General features: G+C 40.1%; 1 protein-coding gene across 16 annotated transcripts in view; it reads left to right on the top strand.

Moving 5' to 3' along the window:
* Nucleotides 1-606: 606 nt before the first annotated feature.
* Nucleotides 607-22,532, top strand: part of Baz2b (bromodomain adjacent to zinc finger domain 2B) — a 211,325-nt gene continuing 189,399 nt past the window's right edge. For 14 of the 16 annotated variants that reach the window (XM_052182534.1, XM_052182538.1, XM_052182533.1 and 11 more), the window contains exon 1: nt 607-704. The gene's annotated coding sequence lies outside the window, so the exon portion shown is untranslated. The remainder of the gene's footprint in view (nt 705-22,532) is intronic. The other 2 variants (XM_052182522.1, XM_052182521.1) reach the window with 2 other exon arrangements.

The raw sequence follows: 22,532 nt of genomic DNA, 5'->3' as shown, positions 1-22,532 counted from the left end.
AGCATGCACACATCCTTGGCATATTAATTTAGTGAGTAGACTCCAAAACAATTCCTAGTTTACAAACATAAAAGTTGGTGGAGATGGCTAAGCTGTGTTCCCTAACAGTCCGTTTACGCTTTAAAATAATTAAGTATTCAGTTCTGCCCCCCCCCCGCGCCCCCAAAAAGCAAAACAAAACATTTAAGTTTCTTAACTTTTTCTTGGGACGAGGAGTGGTGCAAACTCAAAGATACAGTATTCTTGGAATGAAGAAGCAGCCCCCTCCTTTGGCTCCTTTTAGAGCTGATAGGTCATTTATTATTGGAACTGAAATGGTATAAACAATTCTCTCGCTCTTTTTTCCCTTGTTAACAGCAACTTTCATTGTTAGAGAGAGAGGAGAGAGAGAAGCCTTGTTGGTTGACGTCACTTGGTTCATGAAGCCTTCGCCTAGAAGTGAAGCTGCTGAACAAACCTTGAGAAGAATCATCTCCTGCTTCAATCTGCTGCTGGATAGGAACTAATCAGAGAGAGAGCGGCGGAAGACGGGGACGGAGGGAGCAGGGCTTTCGCGATCACGGCTCTCACCTCCACTCCAACTCCCTAGACTTTCTTGCAGAAATTATAAGAGAAATAAGGAGACGGTGGGGATTCCGAAAAGCTTAACCCGCACCCGGGAAGGGCGAAAATCCCTTCCCCCGCAACTCAGTTCGAAAGTGAAGGTGAGTTTGAAAGCTGGGCTGCGGGAGAGGTGGGCTCCGGGCGGAGAGCGGCGGCTGCGGGCTGGAGCCCTCCGGAGGCGCCCGCCGCTGTTTACCCGCGCCGCCCGGTGTGTCTCTTTGTTGTGCGGCTGCGACGCAGCGGTGGCTCTAGGGTCCCGACTAGAGTCCCGGGCGGAGGGCGCGGGGCCCTGGTAGCAGGCAGGGTGGGGGGTGCGGGCTCCGCGGAACGGAAACTTTGCTGGGAGTGCGGGCGCGGGCGGCCGGGCCTCGTCCCTCCATTGTGCCTGCCGCCCTCGCCGCCGGCCTCGCGGCGTCCTCCCGCCGGGCCCGCTGCGGCGCCCCGCGGGGCAGTTCCCGAGGCGCCGGGCCCTGGCCGTCTCCGCCTCCGCCCCCGGCCCGTAGCCTCGCTCCCGCCGACCCGCGCCAGGCCGCCGGGGCTCGGGAGCCGGGTGGGGGTGGGGCCGCGGCCCCGGGCGGCGGGTACCGGGGGCTCGGCTTCGGGCGGGCTCCGGGAGTCCCGGGGCGGCGGCGGCCTGGCGGGCTGGGTTCCCGGCCCTCGGTCTCCGCGCCCTCCCCCGCGACGCCCCGCTCCCCTCCCCTAAAGTAGTTCCGCGAACCCCAGAATTGGGATCGGGAAAGGCTAGGAAGTGTGCCGAGACTCGGAGCTGGCCCGCGGGGTGGGGGCTGGCTCCTCTTCCCCTCTCCTCCGCGTTTATCTTTTGTGTGTTGTTTCCTTGTAAAGAGAGAAGCAGCTGCAGTCCGTGGCCGAGTTGTTGAAATTTATCCCTTTGTGTATATTACAATATCCTCCATTTTTCCCCCTGCCCTCTAAACAACAAGCGTTTCGCCATCTTGGGCAATTTTTATTCCCAAGTCTGTCTGTCTCATTTAATTTTTAAGGAAGGGAAAGAAGCCATAGAAATGCAAAAAGTGTGCCTGGATAAGGCTCAAAGTTAGGAACGGTTCAGGGGGCCATGTGACGTCATGTAAACTTTTATCAAGAAAATTTCCCCAAAGTGATTTTTGTTTTCCTCAAAATTTTCTTGTTTTTCGGAATCGTGTAACTTAGAGGCTAGTGATAAGTTGTGTACTTTATTTTTGTATTTTGCATTCAGAACAGATCGAAAAACCCTCCATGCTTGGTTACAAGTGGAAGATTATTTTTTTAAAAAATGATCGAAACTTTTACCGTGCCACTTAGTATTCACCTAGTTTTGTGCACGAGGGTTTTCTTTATGTCAAGTGTATTTGTAACAATATAGTTATTTTCTTACGAGGTTCCACACATCTAACAAATTGAGCTTAGTTAATATTTGTATATACATCACTTGGGGTATCTACCTCCCCTTTTATAATTCTGTTCTCTTTCGTGTTATTTACATTTTAAAAGAACGATACAGAATATCGGAATATTCAGATTCCTGATACTTTCACATCTTAGTAGTGAATATTAAAGTCAAAGGGTTGGCAAAATGTAGTTTAGCATATAAAAGGCAGAATTAACTTTAATAGATAATTTACAGTCTTTTGATGTAAACTTTATTAACCATCATAAAAATAATGATTAAAAACTACAATTTAAATTTGTCTAAAATAGTTTTTCACCTTACAAAAAAAAAGTTGAGCTGGTCACATGACCCTACTTAATGATACACTCACTGAGGAGTATATAAATAGACACAGTAAATTGAATGGGAAAGCGTAATTCTGTCTCCAGTAGTCATTTTCAGTCAGCATATTTACATCTCTTCTAACAGAGACCTGAAACTGTCTGTATTTAATTTGCATTCCCTTTGTCTTCTGGGTTGGGGAAAAACATTGACGACAATGAAGTTACAAAAAGAAGCTAATAGAAAAATTCTAACTACATTAAGAAGATTGTCTAATATAGGAAAACTTCCATTGTAAATGGTATGTTTGAAGTGTCTATGGAGTATTCTGTGCTGTTTTCTGCTATTTACTCAAATTTGCTGTGTATAAAATGCTACATAGAAATCTTAACTGAATTGAGTGTCTGCTGTTTAGTGAACTGTAGGTAGGTGAAAAATGTTTAAATAGTTAAAAGCACATAGAACAGATGGCTCTAAATTATACATGCAACAAAGGACTAGAAGATTTGGCAGATTATAAATGGAAGCAACAGAGGATAAGCAGTTTAAGAAAATGGTAGTTAAGTCCCTTGCTGTCTCACACCTATTGTAAACACTGCTTCACAATCAATAATTTAGATGACACTACGACATTTGTGTGTCTCAGTAGAAAAGTAAGATTTTACAAATATTTGGAGCAAATGCTGAATGTAAAATGTATTTAAGCGGTGGTGACAAAAGAATTTTATTTTTTAGGAAATCAGGTTGTGCGCTTTTCAAATAGGAAGTTATTTCTCAGAACTTGGTATGTTCATAATAATGGTTTTCAGAGAAATAGGGCTAGGTACATATTTTAAAATCTAGATAATGCTGTCTGAAATGTTGTTGGTTAAGTTAAGCCTGTGCATTCACTCTTTATACTAGTGCCAATGGGGTCTTAGCTGCTCAGTTGTGGCAAATGCATGGATTACAATACTGTCGCCCTCACTTACTAAATAGTGTGAAGCAAAAGAATATAGTTTAATTTTCTTATTTAAGGTTTGTACATAACACTATGATTTGACTTGATGAATGTAGTTTACTATTTATTTATAAATGTAAATATTTTGTGTGATTCTGGTCTTTCTGGAAGAATCAGTATATTTAGCTTTTTCAAAAGAATAGAATATGTTAAAAAGTATTGGACTTAGCAGAAATTTGCTTTTAGTGAATATAAGACACTCATTTAAAATGCACATAAGCCGTAAGGGAAAGCTAGGGGTTCTGAACGTGTTGCCCTTCGTCTCATTTCTTTGTTTGCATGTTTATTATAGAGTTGCAGTGTAAAGGAGCAGATGTTTTGCCAAACATCCTGATGTGTTGCTTTTTCTTATGGGAGTGCATAGCTGCTCCTTCTGATGCATCAACTTGACAGCTGGTTGATTTCATGGAGCTGCTAAGAAGCCATTAGTGGTGTCATTGAATTGAAACAGAGCAGTCCCTCCCAGCTTGAACTGCAATTGTTAATGTCTTTGTTGCTACTTTTGTGTTACTATACAAGATGTGGGATACCAGCATTGCACAGAAGTTCAAGGTTTCTACCTTATCTCCTGGAGTAGGTGGAAGGTAGCATATTAGACCTTGATGACTCACTCATAGGTGTAAAGATTTCATACAAGAAAGGGGTTTGAAATTGTAGTTTCAGAGTGATTGAACTAGTGTTTCTTAGAAAGCTACTAAAAAAAAGAAAGAAAGAAAGAAACATGGCGTAGTGCAGACAAAGTCATAGAGTGGAATTGACCCCTGTAAGACATTGTGTAATCAGGGTTCAGTGATTTTTTTAATATACTTAATTTCCTGGGGGATTAATCAAATTGTCTAGTAAGTATTTTAGGAGGTTTTTTAATTACAGAAAATTAAATATTTTGAGTAATAAAGTCTTAAAATATTATAGTTTATTTAATAAATATTGGCTCATTTGGCTTAATGTTTCTTTAAACTTTTACTGTGGGAAATGATCAGAAAAGAAATAATTATTGGAGAGTAGACCATTCCGCTTGTAATTTTTTAACAAGGCCAAAATTTATAAGAGTTTAAAAATTCATAAATTATTCTAGATTATTCTCCTAGTAGCCATTGAATGATTTTCTCAAGCTAAAATCATGCTTTTATTGTAGAAACAGCATTCATTTCTGTGTGTTGGAGAGGCGGGGTCTTGCCCACAGCCCCCAGGGCCTCTCTTGGCCTCCAGAGGCTGGCATCCCAGGCCTGTGCCACTTCCACCTGTGGCTTCAGCTCATGCAGGACTTAGTATTCCACCTGCATCCTTTTCCTGAGCTTTGTACTTTTTCTAATTACTTGCATAGTTAAGTTGGTAGGAGGAGAAATAAGAAGGAGCAAAGGGTAAGAATAAAGGTTACTGGTCCCAGTAGACAGAGATGCATTGTAAGAAAACCGGAAGAAAAGAAAACTACTGATGGTGGTGTCTGAATGCAGTGTATTTTATTATTTTTGAGATCTTTTTAAATCCCAATATTTATTGATTGTTTTTCAACGTTTTAGATCTTTTTAGAATAAAATTTAAGAACTCTTCAAAGAGTATAATTTACTTAAAACGTATATACATAAGATGTTAAATTGATCATTGGAAGGCATAATTTGCTGAGGTCCTATTAAGACTTCCTATAGACAAGAAAAAAAAAAGACTCCTTATAAATTGGTGGTGCATGCTTTTAATGCCAGCCCTCTGGATCTCTGAGTTTGAGGCCAACATGATCTACAGAGTGAGTTCCAGGATAGCCAGGTCTACACAGAGAAACCTTGTCTCAAATAAAATAACCGAAAATGACTTTCTGTATAATATGAGCAAGTTTTCTGCTTGTATGACACACCTCTGGGTGATTCTGGGATTAGTTCCTGAAATCATAAGTTTATGGAGGCTTTGCTTTTAGGGAAGTCCGGCATTACTGTCACTAAAGTTAGAGTTTATCTTAAGGCAATACAACACCCTAGTCTTTGTATTGTAGCCATAAAGTTCCTTAAAAAGCAAATCATTCTGCTGAATTAAACAGTGTGGATCTCATTTTCAAAGAAGATTCATTTGTTTTATTTCTAATTATGTGTATATGGGGAAGGTTGGGAGTAGGATTTTGTGCAGGTCCCCCACCCCCCCAGAGACAAGAGGAGTCAGATTTGCTGGATCTGGAGGTACAGGCTTTTCTGAGCCACCCAATATTGGTGCTAGAACTAAACATAGGCCCTCTGAGTTGCTGAGACATCTTTCTGGCCCTGTGACTAGCTTCTGAAGAAATATATTTACTTAATAGGTATTTGTGTCAGACCAGATAGTCATACAAACCAAATTATGGTGAATTGAGTTGTTTATTAAGAATTATTTAAAGACAAATGAAGGTTTAGCTCAATGTCAGAGAGTTGGTATAGTAGTTCCAGCAGGTACTCTGTTCTTCCAGAAGATTTCGGCATGGTACTGCTAAGGGAGGACATGCTGAGCAAGTCTGTGTGGGTTTGAACTTGGGTTCACGTGTGTTTCTGTTGCTCACATTACTTTGAAACGATGGCTGGCCAGGCTTGGTGCACACCTCTGATCCCAGCGCGTGGGAGACCAAGGAGGGCAGATCTCTGGATCTGAGGTCAGCTCTGTCCAGGACAGCCCAAAAGCCAGGCCTACACAGAGAAACCCTGTCTCAAAAACCCTAAAAACAAAACAACACATGGGTTAATAAGAAAGACATAGTTATAGAATATTCAGAACATCTGCTGGAAGCAGGAAAATTAAATGAATTTATATGACTTTTAAATCTGCCTTGAGTTTTGTTTGATTTGTGACAACTCAAAGAGTTTGTGCTATAAAATACATAACAGTTAAACTTAAAACTTGCTATTCATTATGAAATTTTAATGTCAGTTAAGCGTCTAGTTTTTAAGTGGCGTTTATAACAATATGAGGTGAAATAGTCTTATCTCATTTTGTTTTTATTAACATTTTTGAAAATGAAGTTGTTTTAAAATACTTCCTATATAAGGCTTTGCACGTAATTTGGCCTTTGGATAAAGTTCATTTAAATAAAAACTGCAAGCTGGGCGGTGGTGGCGCACGCCTGTAATCCCAGCACTCTGGGAGACAGGCAGGAGGATTTCTGAGTTCCAGGACAGCCAGGGCTATACAGAGAAACCCTGTCTTGAAAAAACTAAATCCAAAAAAAAAAAAAAAAAACCAAAAAATAAAATAAATAAAAAAATAAAAATTGCTGAGCAGTGAGGATAATAACAAAAGTAATATATGAAGTAATGACAAAAGTAATATATGAATATATGACTATGAATAGATATGAAGCCTTACTAATTTTGTTTGTGTAGTTTGTAATGTAAGAAAGATGTGCATATGATTTGAAGATAGTTTCTGCCCTGGTTCTTCACTTCTATGTCTACCTAATTGTGTGGTTTTTTTTTCCTTTTTTTTTTTTTTCCACTTTCTGTTTTCTCCTCTTAACACTTTCCTGCAAACATGCACTCATTAATCAAAGACCGTGCACTCCTGCTGAGGGCAGAGAGGTTCATCAAATTGGCAGTCAGCTTGGTGTAAGGAACGGTGTACTGAAGCTCTTAACTCACTGGGACATAAATAAATCTAAGGTCTTTGTATGCAAACCCTGGAGGTTAATACTGTATAATTCAATGTCCTGTCTTTGTTTTTATGATTGATGTTTTTAAATGTTTCAAGCTTAGTGCAAGTCTTCTTGTAGAGCAGGCCTGCCTGTCTGATTGGCTGTGTTGAGGAAGCATTAGGTTGTCAGGAGGACTTCTGAGAATGCTGCAGAGATCTTGATTTTTTTTTTTTTTTTTTTTACCCTGCAAGATCATTGTCATATTGCGTGAGCTGTTATAGGAATGTACAGTGATTGACATTCCCTGCTGTGATAATGGACCTAGTGCATGAAATGCCAATAGTTTGGTCCTATTTGTTCGGAAGCTTACTGCTATTTGTATCCTTAACAGCTAACATGGAGAACAAGCAGAGCTACTGGGATTTCTCGGCAGACATAGTGCTGGGATTCGGCTTTACCATGAGTTGGGTGCATATTCATAATTTAAGAACAGCTGGTTACAGCGGGCACACAGTCATTTACAGCTATTATAAACCATTCCGCTCACATGGAGGCTGTGCTTGGTGATTTTTTTTTTTTTATTGATCTACCTGCATTTAAAATCTAGTCACCACTGCTACAGAAGCTCTTCATTTTAGCTGTGTTTGCAACACACAACAGCTTCCATTTTAAATAATCTATTTAAGTTGGATTCTGAATAAAACGAAGGACCTTAGAACAAAGCAAATGCAAAAGATTGTATCGTGTCTGCAAAATATTTAATGGTGTCTAAAACCCAGCCAGCTACCTAAAGAAACATAAATTATACAGCTATTAATATATTGGATAATAAGATTTTGTAATTTTGTCCAGATAAAAAAACCGAGTTAATTTTACTTAAGAATTCTATTGTTTACTAATAGTTACAAATAGTTTGAGAAGCAATAGATTGATATCAATTACTTTGTAAAATAATGTCTTCTTGTGTAGAAAGGAGGTAGTACTTTTGACTGCTAGGTAGTGTAAAAACGAGATGACAGTTGGCTGGACTTTAACTGGGTTAGAGTAGGGTGAAGGCTATACAGCTACCCTAGTTTCTGGAAGGACTAGTGAGTAGTCTTTGCTCTGAGGGGCTCTTAGTTTTAAAAGAGACCTGATACTACAGCTCCTGTAGCCTCCTGTCCTTGGCTGTCACTTGTAACTTTAAGCTGAGAAACAGACAACCTTTCCTTGGGAAAACACAACAGTGTCCCAAGCTTTCAGGCAGAGTGGGAGGAGCCAGTTAGATGCTCGCTTGTTTACCCTTTCAGGGCACCAGGGAGGAGTGCATTGCTTTGTGTGTGTTAAAATAAATGCATACACGATGCGGTTACCCTGAGCTTTCCACCCGACATGGTAGTTAGTGTCTTCACACGTGTGCTTGCACGCAGAATGATGGAGTAGGTCTCACACTTCAAGGCTGAGAAACAGTCCTAAGAGCGTGTTTTACTCTTTCTTGGCTTCACAAATGACTGGATATGTTGGTAATATAACAGAATAAATACATGGCCAGGTTTAATCTAGCTGATAGTAGGTTGTCCTTTGTTTCTAATAATAAATTCAAAGGTTATTAAAGGATACAGCTTATTTTTGAGTGTTGAGTTACAAACTTCATGCAGTTCAATTGCTATTATTGAGATTAGTCCTTTTGTGAAATATTCTATGTCCTTTCTTTCCCTTTGGACAATTGTGGTTTCAGATATTTCTCTGCTCCACAGTCTCATCAATGAATAAGCAGAGGAAAGAAAAGGATTTTGTTGTTGTTGTTGTTGTTGTTGTTGTTGTTGTTTTGCCTGGGGATTGCCCCAGGGCCATGGGTGGAGCAAAGGCTGTAATCTTGAGATTCATTCAGTTTTTCTGTAGCTTTTCACTGAGATGAAGGTTTGGAATTTTGCCTTCCAGTTCTCATCACACAGGTTTGTAAGGAGCAAAGAGGAAGGATGAGATAAATCAGTAAAACACAAAGTTCAGCATTCTTTTGAAAACTGAATGGACTCAACATTAGCCACAGAAGATTTTTAAGCACTTACTATACTTTTGTTGTTCTAGTAACAGTAGAGGAAAGAGAGGAGTAGCTTTGATTCTCCAACTTCATTCTTCTTCTTTTTTTAGAGATTTATTTATTGTCATATGTAAGTACACTGTAGCTATCTTCAGACACACCAGAAGAGGGTGTCAGATCTCATTACAGATGGTTATGAGCCGCCATGTGGTTGCTGGGATTTGAGCTCAGGACCTAAGGGAGTGAAGTGCTTGCTCTGCGCTGGCCATCTGAGTGGGCTCTCAACTCTGGTCCATCCCATCTAAGAAGCATGATACAATGGGCATGTAATCCCAGGATTCCCTCAGCAAGATGAGGGATGGAGACTAGAGAACCCGTCAGAAGAGAGAGTACACAGCACAGTGCCTCAAAACAAGGTGGAAGAAGGTGACCAACTCCTCCCTCCACGTTGCCCTCTGACCTCCATTCTGACCTCCACACACATGCTGGCGTGACTGTGAAACATGTGTGACTACATTCATACACACAGAAGAAGGGAACCAGCTCCTCCCTCCACGTTGCCTTCTGACCTCCATTCTGACCTCCACACACATGCTGGCGTGACTGTGATACATGTGTGACACAGAACACTGGGGGTTTTTGGGGTTTTTTTGTTGTTGTTTCTGGAGACAGGGTTTCTTTGTGTGGTCCTGGCTGTCCTGGAACTCACTCTGTAGATCAGGCTGGCCTCAAACACAGAGATCTACCTGCCTCTGCCTCCATAGCACTGAGATTAAAGACTTGAATCACCCCACCCAGTTCACACACAATTTAAGTCTTTGAAAAATCAGAATAGGACAGAGCTGGCTTGTGGTTGGAATAATTTTTAAAGTCTCTGGTTTAGGTAGCACTGAGCTGGTCAAGAAAAGTGAATGAACAGTGGATACTTTGAGTAGTGGTCAGAAAAGAATCCCACAGAAGTATGGCTGTTGGACCAAGCCTTGTTGAGCTCTCCCACTGGGAAGCCTGGGGATCATCTCAACTTAAGCCTTTTCCACTAGGAAGGTGATATCATGGGACTTCTCCCTTCTTCCTCTGCTTTCAAAGTTGACTGGCTTTCTCTGAGGAAAGTGGGTTAGTGAGCCAAGCTATCCAGGGTCGGCGTGGCTGTGCAGGGCATGGTAAATGCCAGCGAGCGGCCGCAGCCTTTCTCTCAGAGGTGTTTCAGTCTTTTTATGATTAACAGAGTTCCTCTCTTTTTTCCATCTCCTCTGCTTTTGCCATTCTTTTCTTCTTTTCTAATCTACTGCAGTACCTGCTACGAGTAGTGAGCCTAGTGAGGAACGGAGACACAGGACCTTTCCCTCCCCTTGGTGGACAAGCTAACTTTCCAAGGGAATTTGATGGCACTAACTTGAGAACTAATTTTCTCTTTCTTTTAGGCAGACTAGCTGAGCAGCCCATCTTAGCTACACATAAGTACAAAAGGCAGCAAAACATAATCCTTACTTTCAGTAGCACCAACACAGAGTTTCAATAAAACCAGAAATCTCATTACAAATAGAGAACATGAGGGCCAGCGAGATGACCCAGTGACTAAAAGTTCCTGTCACCAAGTCTGATGACCTGAGTTTTGTCCCTAATAGTGACTCCTTTAAGTTGTCCTTTGACCTCTACCCATGTACGTATATACATACATACATGGATACAAAACAAAACAAGTAACAGGAAATAAAAAATTAGGAAATAGCATTGACAGTGGAAAGAGTAATCAAACATTTGAACACAGCGGTGCAAAAGGCTTCATACATTCATCAGTTGGTCAAGGAGCAGGGGACGAAGCTTGGGGCGTGGTGACAGCTCTTATTTCTGTTCCTTCCAAAAAAACCTCTCAATTGCCTTTGCCAAACCCACAAAACTGCAGGAGTGTGAGGGCGCACATTCGAATGCCTTTACGTTATGTGTGAAACCGGAAGGTGTGGAAAAGGCCAATTAGAACGGGACTAGAATTTCACATTTAATTTTCTTGATAGTCCAGGATGGTCCATATTTGTCTCTCTCGTCCCTCAACTTCATGAGTGTAGAGATTTACTTTCTTCAAATCAAGATCCTAATGACTCCAGTGCCCTGAAACGCATGTCTCATACCTTTGTGAAATAGTTTTTCAGCATCTTACAAATTTTCAGGTTTTTAAAAGAAGTGTTTGTGTGTTTGTGTATTTGAGTGTCTGTATGTATGTGTTACATGTGGAGGTCAGAGGACAACTACAAATGTCATCTCTTGACCCACACCTATCCTGGAGATAGGATGGTTCACTGCTGCATATATACAAGGCTAGCCTGCACCAAGCTGCCCGGGGTTCTTGTGTCCCTGCCTGTCAGCTGGCCGTGGAGCACTGGGACCCGGGGGGTGCTGAGAGTGAGGAGGAAGAACATGTGGAATATAGAGCACCTTGGAAAAGAAGCATGTTAGCCAGGCTAAGGTGGCCCAGGTCTTTACCCCCAGCGCTCGGGAGGTGCAGGCAGCTTCATCTACAGAGCAAGCTCCAGGACAGCCAGAGCTACAAGGAGAAACCCTGTCCTGAACCCCCACCCCCACCCCCACCCCTTAAAAACCAAAGCAAACAAAACAAAACCGCACTAAAAAGGCTACTGCAGTCATGATGCTGGATACTCAGACTTAATCCCAATACACTTAATTTTTATTAATGTTAACTCTATGAAGCACATGCGTTTACTGATAGCTTCACACAGTTCTATGATACACCTTGACATCTGGCCTTCTGTGTTACCCTCCCTCTCCTACATCCACTCTGCCCACTGACTCTTTCCCCTTCTACTTCCATACTGTTTTATTTATTTGTTTGTTTGTTTGTTTATCCATCTATCTATCTATTTTTAAAGGCAGGTTTCTCTGTGTATCCTTGGCTGTTCTGGAACTTGCTCTGCGCGCCAGGCTGGCCTTGAGTTCCGAGATCCGCCTGTCTTTACAGCGCCACCACTGCCTGATGTCCAGCAATCAATTTTCTCTTTTCAAAGAATCAGATTTGAGTTTGTCTCCTTTCTGGTTTTGGATTGCTGATGTCTGCACCCCCATGCCCAGCCCACTTTCATGCCTTTTTAAGGAGTGCCTGGAGGTCACTGTGTAGACCATAGTGCCCTCAGGTTCTCAGTCCTTCCGCCTCTGACTTCTGCTTGCTGGGGTCACAGGTATGTGTCATTCCCAGTAGTGTCTCATGGCTTGTTTTACATCTAGATTCCACATATGAGTTAAAATGTGGTAATTCTTCTGGACTTAGTTTATTTCACTTAATACAATCTCATTTCTGTCTGCCCATCGAGCTGGGTGGTGGGAGCCCATTCATAGGGTCTTTCCTGTAAGTGACATGACTCTTCTTTATAACTTAAAAAGGCACCATCACATTTACATACCAGAGCTCTTCATTCACTCAGCTTACTGGTGCACATAACTTGACCATAGTGGATATTTATAGATCAAACTATGGCTCTTATATGCTGTCATTGATTCCTGTGAGTGTGTACTTGGCAATGGTATGGGCGGTTCTTGTGGTATGTTTTCTGTTAGGTTTTTGGGGAACCTCTGTGGTAACTTCTATAATGACTGCTAATTTTCTCGCCTCCCCACAGTGTGTAGAAGTCCTTTCCTGCAGCCTTGCCAGCCTTTGTGCCTGTTTGCTTGGTGGAAGGCGTTCTGACCAGGATGAGAGAGAATCTCACTGCAGTTTTGATTGCATTTCTTTCATGGCTCAATATGTTGGACACTTCATCATATATTCTTTATGTTCAGAGTTAATACGGCTCTTTGGAACCTTCTGTGCTTCTGTGTGCATAGTATGATCTTTTCCTATTTTTATAAGAGATGTCATTTTTTAATGGGAATTGCATTATTTCTGTAGATCACTTTTGGCAATATGGTATTTTTACAGTATTAATTCTCCCACACATGATTATCTTTAGTCCTTCCTTCCTTCCTTCCTTCCTTCCTTCCTTCCTTCCTTCCTTCCTTCCTTCCTTCCTTCCTTCCTTTCTTTCTTTCTTTCTTTCTTTCTTTCTTTCTTTGGTTTTTTTTTTCAAGGCAGGGTTTCTCTGTATAGCCCTGGCTGTCCTGGAACTCACTCTGTAGACCAGGCTGGCCTCAAACTCAGAAATCCGCCTACCTCTGCCTCCCAAGTGCTAGGATCAAAGGCGTGGGACCACCACTGCTGACTTGATCCTTTCATCCTGCAGTGACTTCTTCATTTTCTCTGAGTGTCCTAGAATTTTCATTGTCAGTGTCTTTTATCTGCCTGGTTATATTCATTCATTCCTGGGTTTTTTGAGGCTCTTGTAAATAGGACTGCTCTCCTGATATCTTTCTCATCATGCTCAGTATTGGTATATAGCAAAGGCACTGAGTTTTGTATGCTGACTTTGTATTCTGCTACTTTGCTGATAGTTATAACTGAAATTCCAGAGTTTTCTGGTGGACTCTTCAGAGACTTTTTCATTGTGGAACACTTGATATGCAGCTAGGGATAATTTGATTCCATCTTTTCTTATTTGTATCACCTCTGTCTCTTCTTCTTGCTCTATTGTCCTATCTAAAAATGTAACACCTATGCTGACTGAGAGTGGTAATGGTAACCCCTTCTCTCATTTTGAATTAAGAACTTTAAGTTTTTCTTCATTTACTATAATGTTGGCTATAGGTCTGATTCATATGGCTTTTATGATATTGACATTTGATATTTCTATTTCTATATCCTTCAGGGATTTTTTTAGTCATTAAAGCTGTGGAAGTGAACTGGTTGGTGGTGGTGATCCATGCTTTTAATCCCAACACTAGGGAGTCTGTAGAGTCAGGTGGGTCTCTGAGTTCGAGGACAGGCTGCTCTACAGAGGCCTTTCTGGACAGCCAGGACCGCCAGAGAAACCCTGTGAGGGTTAGAGGACGGCTGTGGAATCCTTTTTTCTATATTTATAAGATGATTGCATGATTTTTTGTTCCTGATTCTATTTATGTGTCTAGTATGTTTATGATTTGTATATGTTGAAACAGCCTTACATCTGTTGAATAAAATCACTTTTTTATAAATTTTTGACAGTCATTTACTGGTAGATGTGCATGGTACATGTGTATCCCAGGTGTCTGTTCTCTCCTGCCATCACGTGGGTTCCAGAGATTGAGTTTAGGCCACCAGGCTTTACAGCAAAGGGCTTTACCTAGAAGTATTCATCTCACTGTCTCTGTCTCTTTTTGATGAGTTTGTCTTGATATTCTTTTGAGTAGATGATAACAGTAAAATTTTCTTGTGAGGCGCTGTTTTTCTTAAATCTGAGTCCCTGTAAAAAGTTAGAGATTTGGGGTTGGAAAGATGGCTCAGTGGTTAAGAGCACTTCTGCTGTTGCAGAGGACCTGGGTTCAGTTCCCAGTACCTACCCGATAGCTCAAAACCGTCTGCACCTCCAGTTCTGTTGGTACCAGGCATGCACATGGTACGCAGATATACATTCAGGGAAAATACTCATACATATAAAATTAAAATCTTGCAAATAGGAAAACAAATGCTACTAAAAGTTCAAAGCTAACTAACAAGTAGATGTCTTAAAAGATATGCAGTTTTAAAAATGAGTTTTATTGAAAAAAATTTAAAGTCTACAATTAGAAAAAATGGAAAGGAAGGAAGAGGCGGAGGGAGGAAGGGATTCCAGATCTGAGTATTAAATCTCACTTGCTCATATTTAAAATTGTGAATTAGAATAGCAACAGTGATTTCTGTCAAAAACATGCTTCCAATAGATACAGAAACAAACATTTATTTAAGCCAATAATGTTCTGCTTATTGAGTATTTTGAGAGTCTCCTGTAGCATAGCCTGGACTTGAATTTTTTCTTTTGCTTCCAGAATGTTATTGTTTTAAAATTAGTATGTATCTGTAGTCAGTTCTATTAGTCTGGTTGATGTTAGTTTGTTTGTTTGCTTGTTTTGAGACAGTTTCTCACTGAGTATCTTCTTTTTCTGGAACTTCCTGTAGACCAGGCTGGCCGACCGTGAACAACAGAGATGCAACTGAGGCAGCGCCTCTGCCTGTCAGGTGCTGGGATTAAAGGCAGGTGTCACTATGCTCAGCTGATTGAACTTTCATAACCAAGCACTGTTTTATAAAAAAAAAAAAAATCAATCTCCTGCGTATAGACAGCTGGGACATGCTAATGACTGAGCCTGAGCTTAAGTTTTTACAGTTAGGAATTCATAAACCCAAGTTTTGCCCTTGAACCAGACTCCTTTACTTGATGTCTGTGGGATGTCTCCAATTTGACAGGGTCAGGGAGGAGGGTTGGTCAGGAAGGAGTGTGGGTAGGTTTCTCTCCCTAGTCTCTACCTCGAATGGGTCTTGTCATCTTGTCTAGTGACAACTTTCTCTATTGTTGGCAACAAGAAAACCTCATGGTGGGTCAACAAGATCCCTTGGTGGGTGAAAAGCACTTTGCTACTAAACCTGGTAGTCTGAGTTTGACTCCTGGGACCCACATGGTGGAAGCAGAGAACTGAATCTATAGACTGTCCTCTAGCCTCCCCAAGTTCACTGTGGTGTTTGCTCCCCTCCTTTTCCCCAAGTGAGTATGGGAAATGGATTTCTTTTTAAAAAGGAAACATGCCGGACATACCTTTAATCACAACACTGGGAGGCAGAGGCCGGAAGGCTCTGTGAGTTCAAGGTCAGCCTGGTCTACAGAGTGAATTTTAGGGCTTTATAACCCTGTCTTGAATAACAACAAACAACAACAAAATAGAAGGAAAAAAAATGTAATGATTGCCTCACTTCCCACACCCATGTTTTATTCCTTTTTGTATGTCGTAACTATTCTCATATTCCACTTGAATCATATCAACCAATTATGTTGGCTTGTGTTAGGTGTCCGACACACTTTCCTCTACATTTGCATTCAGAATTCTTCTGTTGCTTTCAAACTCTTGTTCCTGGATATCCTTCAATGCAGCTTCCTCTTTAACACCCTAATGAGAATTGCAGACTCTCAATTTTGCATGTCTTTGTATCTTTCCATTTTAATTTTCTTCTGATATTTGTTTTGAATATACTGTTTGTTTTCATCAAGAATGCAAGATGGCCTTTTCATTTTTGTTTATTACCGAGTAGCACTTAGGGACAGTCACGGAACAGGTATCAAATACATTGTTTTATGGAATAGATGAGTTACATCTTACAAAATTTGTTTTTTTGAAGCAAGGTCTCTCTCTGTAGCCCTGGCTGTCCTGGAACACTCTATGTAGAGCAGGCTGGCCTCTAACTCAGCCAGTTGCCTGCCTCTTTAAATGTTGGGATTAAAGACCTGATCACCATGCCCTTCCTGTAAAATCAGTTACTATCTTTACCCCACTTTATCCTAAACTGAGGAATCTTCTCCTCTTCCCTTGGGAAGTGCCTAGGCACACAGTGCCTAGCTGTGTAGCCTAGTCTGTCCTGGAACTCAGTATCTCCCAGCCCCACACTCCTCAGTGCTTACAAGTGTGTGCCAGGATGCCTAGCTTCAGTGTTGGCATTACAAGTGTGGTCCACCACCCCCAGCAATGCCAAGCTGCGCGTGCAGCAAAGGCTGTGGCTTTTCCCGAGTCTGTTTCTTCAGTGTGTAGCACACGGAGGTCTGCACTGTCCACTATAACAAATAGGGTGCTTTTGTTTCATATGGGTCAGTCACAGCAAAACAGCTTGTCAGAGAGAGTTTCCCTTAGGTGTTAAAGTTTTTTTGGTAACCGGCTATATATTCTCTGTAATTAATATTTTGTTGAGTTTTCAAACTATATAGGCAGTTCATGAGGAAATTAGATAACACTAAAAAGTTCTCTTTGATTGAAATTTAATTATTTAACTATTAATTATAAGTTTTGCTGATTTTTTTCTTTTCACAAAAAAGGCTTTAATGATTGTCTTAGAAAGTTTTTGTTTAAAAAAAGGAAAAAGAAAAAGAAAGGAAAGAAAGAAAAGAAGCAAAAAGAAAAGAAAAGAAAAAAGAAAAGAAAGCAGAGAGGCGGTGGCATATACCTAATCCCAACAGTCTGCGTTTCTGAGTTCCAGGTCAGCCTAGTCTGCAGTGAGTTCCAGGACAGCCAGGGCTGCACAGAGAAACCCTGTCTCGGAAACTAGTAAACGAAAACAGCAAAAGGAGAAAGTCTAGTTACTCCAAGATACACCTATAAGGAATACATACTGTAGAACGTATATAATAGACTGTGGTATAGCTCTGGAAAATCCCTTGCCCTGCATGTAGTACAGACCTTGGATTTGATCCTTAGGACTTCAAAGAAGAAAGAAAAGTGAATGTTCACAGTGCTTCTACATTTTCTTCACTTCTTGTTTTTGTCATAAAAATATATTTTTATTAGAAATGTTCAAATATATCTATTTTTAAAGTAAACTTATTCTCCATGACCTTGTCAGTTCCTATTCCAGAATTGTTTTTTAATAGTCTGTTAGGCTGAGGATGGCTCAGGTAATGCGCTAGATTCACAAGGAGGATGTGGGTTCTGGTCCTCAGCAGCCATGTCAGACCTGTGTGCCTTTTGTCTTTTGGCTGTGTCTGGAATCCAGCGCTCTGAGGTGGCATGTGAGGCTTTCTGGGTCTCACTGGTCCTCCAGTCTAGCCAGTGCTGAGCTCCAGACTCAGTAAAGAGCCTGTCTCAAATAATGATCTGAGAAGGATAGAGGAAGGTCTGACATTGACATCTGGTCCACACATGTACTCTTGGGTATGTACACACACATACAAGTTTGCTGTAGGTCTTTCTTTTAAATTGGCTAATATGTATATTAATTGGTAGTTTACTTTTTCTTCTTGTGTTACAAAATGTCAGAATGTATGCAATAATTTCTCATAAAGAGTATACAGTAGCATTATCAACCCTTTTAGATCATTTCTTTATTGAGAACCATTAAATTTGTCTCTAAGTTTAGGAAAACAGAGGTTTATACATAGTTAATTTTTTTCTGTGCATTATAGATCTCCAAAGAGAATAAATGGTGTATATAAGTTTCTGAGTGAAATTTTTTTATGGGCTATGTAATCTTTATGAAGAACAGTCCATACCATTGATTTTCCTTAATAAGTATTTAGGACTCTTAGCAATAATCTTATTTATAAGGGACTAAGACTAAGGCAGTGGGGAATGGGAGCTACAGTCCTGGTATCCTGACTCTTACTGTGTGCTGCCCTTTTAAAATGTTTATTACATTTATTTATTTGTTTTGTGTATGTGTGTGTGTATGTGTGTGTGAGAGAGAGGGGAGGGAAAGAGAGAGAAAGAGAGGACGAGAGGATTCTCTGAGTTCTTTGAGGTGCCTATCAGATTTTGTGCTGAACTTATAAATGCAGATAAAAAATGAAAAGGAATTACATCAAATCTTAGACTATAGAATTTTAAAATCTGAACTAAAATGCTTATTTAATTTAAGGCTTTTATATAGAAGTACAAGATCCACATGCTTTAACATGAATTCAATAATAGTATAGCTTATACCTGGAGGAAACTTTGATAATTCCACTGGTTTAGTCCAGCCCAAAGAAACAAAGCTATTTGTAATTCTTACTTGGAAATATAGTTAAGTTAACACTGTAAGTTTTTATAAAGATCTATACTGATGGTTTGGTTACTTTATACAACAATGCTCAAGTAAAATATACTAAAATCAAGTTAGATGACCATTTATTTATTCCGTGTGTTCTGTTTCTATACTTGTTTCTTCATTCTGTTTATTCAATTTCTATAGTTTATTTATTCTGAATGTTTACGAGTCCATGGGTGCAGAGTCCCTAAACCACATACTAAGTCAGCATTCAGTCGTGGGCAATTTTTTTAACTTCATTACCAAGTCATGCATGCTATTGATTAGGTTTCTAAGAATAATCACAATGCTGAAGTACTCAGCACGAGTAATGGAAATTGGTTACCTATGTGCATATTGTCCTGAAATAGAAAGAGATATCCATAGGGAGACATAGCCTTCCCTTGTTTAGATTTTTTTGATATTCAATTTCTAATTCATTATTTAATCTTTAGAAGCTTTGAGATTTATCATAGTGACTTTGGATATTTGTAACTAAATCCACAGTAGCATGTAGCTCAATAAGTGCCTGTATTTTATCCAGGACACCATCTTCATGAACCTGGAGGGCTGGAAGTAGGCCTCAGTAGTAGGGCACCTGTCATCCAAACACACTTGGGGTATGTTTGCTTGTGAAATCACTACTCAATTCAGAATTTTCTTACACAGTACAATTTTGTATGTGAAATGTGTATTTCTTGCAAAATGGTGCAAACTGCAGTTACAAAGCCCCTGTGGGGCTGTGAGTGTCAGGGCAGTACTGCAGAAGGATAGCCACATAGTGTTCACTTATGCACGACCATTCCCATTTTTTCTTTTTTTGTCATCTTTTCATGTCACAGGATCAGAGTCCTTCAATTGTGTACCTTTACAGAAGTGTTGGACTTAAGTTCTCTGTGCCTTACCATGTCACTCAGGTCATTTAATGTCTGCGCTTCAGTCTCCTCTTCTACAATGATATTTGTTCTTTATCCTTCACTGGTAAATTAGGAACTAATATGAAGACACAAATATTCATTAATCATAAAATCTCATTCATATGTATATAGATTTGCAAGGTAGGAATCTATAATGTCAGAGGCAGTCATGGAATTTGGCCAGTTGATTCTGAACCACTGACATCCTTTGTGTACATTAGGCATGTCTGTGCACATGCACTCTCACTCATCATATATAACACATACATAGAGCATGTTATAGTTATATAAGGCAAAACCCAAGGTACTGTATAAGTTTTAAAAGCATTGCCCATGAACAGTCTAAGTTTGCACAATTATGTTGATTATATTGGGAATATATTTTAGCCAAACCATGTAAATTTCAGTTTACTGAGACTCAGACTTGGTAGAAACCTAGGTGATAGTGGGTAGAGAACAACTTCCGGCCGGCTCTCATCCTGCTGTGGCCATGCTTTCTGCCACCTGTGTGGCTGTTCTTTTCTCCTCAGATCTGAACAACAACAAATAATGACAACAATACTGGGAATGAACATTAAACTTGTATGTTGTAAGGAAAATATGAGAAAAATTTCATAGATTTTCTCTAACTAGTTAATAAAATCAAAGCATTTTCTACCCAAATGTTACATGTCAGAATTTGCATTTAAATTACTGGGTCTCAAGGAGTTGTATCTTTGGTTATTAAGCAGTTTGATTACACTTTTCTAGGGCAAAGGATTCAAGTAGAATATTTTATAAACATATGCCATCAAATGAAATAGGGGAGTCTAGAATAAGCAACTTTACAGTTTAATATATTGTTTCTCAGAGTTTAAACTACATTGCAGATATCTATATGTAAATAACACAATAAATGTAAATGTGCCTGTTACATATGCCACCTTAGTTTACATTTATTATTATTTTATTTTATGTGTTGGAAGTTTTGATTGCATGCATGTCTGTGCCTTCAGAGGGCATTAGATTCCCTAGAACTGGATGGACGAATGGTTATGAGCTCACGTGGGTCCTGTCAGTTGAACCTGGGTCCTTCCTTTGTAAGAGCAGCAAATACTCTTAACTACTGAGCCACCTTTCCAGATCCATCTAGTCTTATTTTAAAAATAATTAACAGATAGACTTGAATTCTTAGATATCACCTCCTCAGTTTCCTGTGATACCTGCTAATTGCTTCTATACAAATGTTTCTACATTTTTGTACAACATGATTATGATCTGCAAGACTGCTTGGCATATGGTAAAACCATGCAAGTTGAGTATCTCTTACACAACATGCTAAGGACTATGAGTATTTCAAATTTATTTTTAAATTTTGAAGTATCTGGACATATAGCATAAGTGTCTTAGGTTTAGGAAGCAGTTCTAAGTCAGAATGCATTTATATGTCTGCTATCTCTTAATCAGATAACTTGAAGTTAGTATTGTGTATGGTTTTTGTTTTGTATCTTTTGTTGTTCTTGTTTGTTTTGACACGCCTGCATTTGACTCTAGCCTTTTATATGAAGTCATCAGGTGAGGAATTAACAATTTGTGGGCTCACTGTTGATACTCAAATGCTTTGGAATTGGAAGCATTTTAGATTTGGGGTTTTCAAATCAGGGGGTGCTTAATCTGCCTTTTATTTTCTGTACTATTTCCACCTTGCCTTTTCCAGAATCATTGCTTTCCATGTTTACATAAGTTTGTGTTTGTGATTTTTTTCATTATTATAATGTGTAATGGAACTCTTTTTTTTTTTTTAAGATTTATTTATTTATTATATGTAAGTACACTGTAGCTGTCCTCAGACACACCAGAAGAGAGTGTCAGATCTCGTTATGAGATGGTTGTGAGCCACCATGTGGTTGCTGGGATTTGAACTGAGGACCTTCCTAAGAGCAGTTGGTGCTCTTAACCACTAAGCCATCTCTCCAACCTCCCCACCCCCACCAAGGCAACTCTTACACAGAAAAACATTTAATTAGGGGCTTGCTTTCTGTTTCAGAGGGGTGGTGCATTATCATCACAACAGAGAGCCTGGCCAGAGGCAGCTGTAGTGCTGGGGAAGTGACCTGCAAGCAGAAGGGGTGTGTGTGTGTGTGTGTGTGTGTGTGTGTGTGTGTGTGTGTGTGTGAGAGAGAGAGAGAGGGGGGGCAGGGAGGGGAGAGGAGGGAGAGGAGAAGTGAAGGGAGAGTAGGAAGGGAAAGGAGACAGAACCTAGCACTGTCCAGTGACACACTTCCTCCAAGGCCACACCTCCTGTTCCTTTCAAGCAGTTCCATTCCCTGGTGACTAAGTATCATTCTATGCGGCCATTATTCAAACCACACATGGTAAAATAGAATATGTATTTTTTAATTCATACAGTGTATTTTGATCATGTTTCCCCTTCCACTAACTTATTTTAGATCCTCCCCATGTAACTTTATTCTTAAAAAAAAAAAAAATCCCCCAAGGCAAACAAATAAAAGAAACACACCCCCACCCCCACCCCACCCCACAAAAACTCAAAACAAGTAAATCAAAATAAAAAGTCCACAAATAATATCATTCAGGTAATTTTGTGTTATCCAGCTACCACTTCTGGGCATGGTGGAACCTGTCCTGAAGCGTGGTTGTTACACCAATTTTCATTGCAGAAAATTGATTATCATTTCCTCACTGGGTATCAGTTGCAGATAGCTTTTGGTTAGGGGTAGAACCCCCATTTCTACTCCCCCATCTCAGTGCTGGGATCCTCTCTGGCTCAAACTTGTTCTGGTCCTGTGTGATTGTCATAGTTTCTGAGTTTACATATGCATCAGACTGTTGTGTCTAGAAAAGAGATATTATTGAGCTTGTCTTGTGCTGTTACTAAAGGGTGTGTATCTCACATTCAGTTGGTACCCTGAAATGATATGCTGTTGACAAATTGATTTCTTTGATGGTTGAGCAGTTAACAGTCTATTAAAAGTGCCTGCAAGTTTTAATTTCTTAAGAGTCCCAAGTGAATTTGACATTATGAGAATTAAAATTTTAATTTGACTGATTACAAGCAAACTGGTAGCAGATTTCTATTTCTCTTTATCTCTGGTTGAAT

Source organism: Apodemus sylvaticus, chromosome 5 (assembly GCF_947179515.1).
Source record: "Apodemus sylvaticus chromosome 5, mApoSyl1.1, whole genome shotgun sequence".
NCBI lineage: Eukaryota > Metazoa > Chordata > Mammalia > Rodentia > Muridae > Apodemus > Apodemus sylvaticus.
The sequence above is the reverse complement of the archived record's forward strand: the minus strand, read 5'-3'. Positions and strand labels throughout refer to the sequence as shown.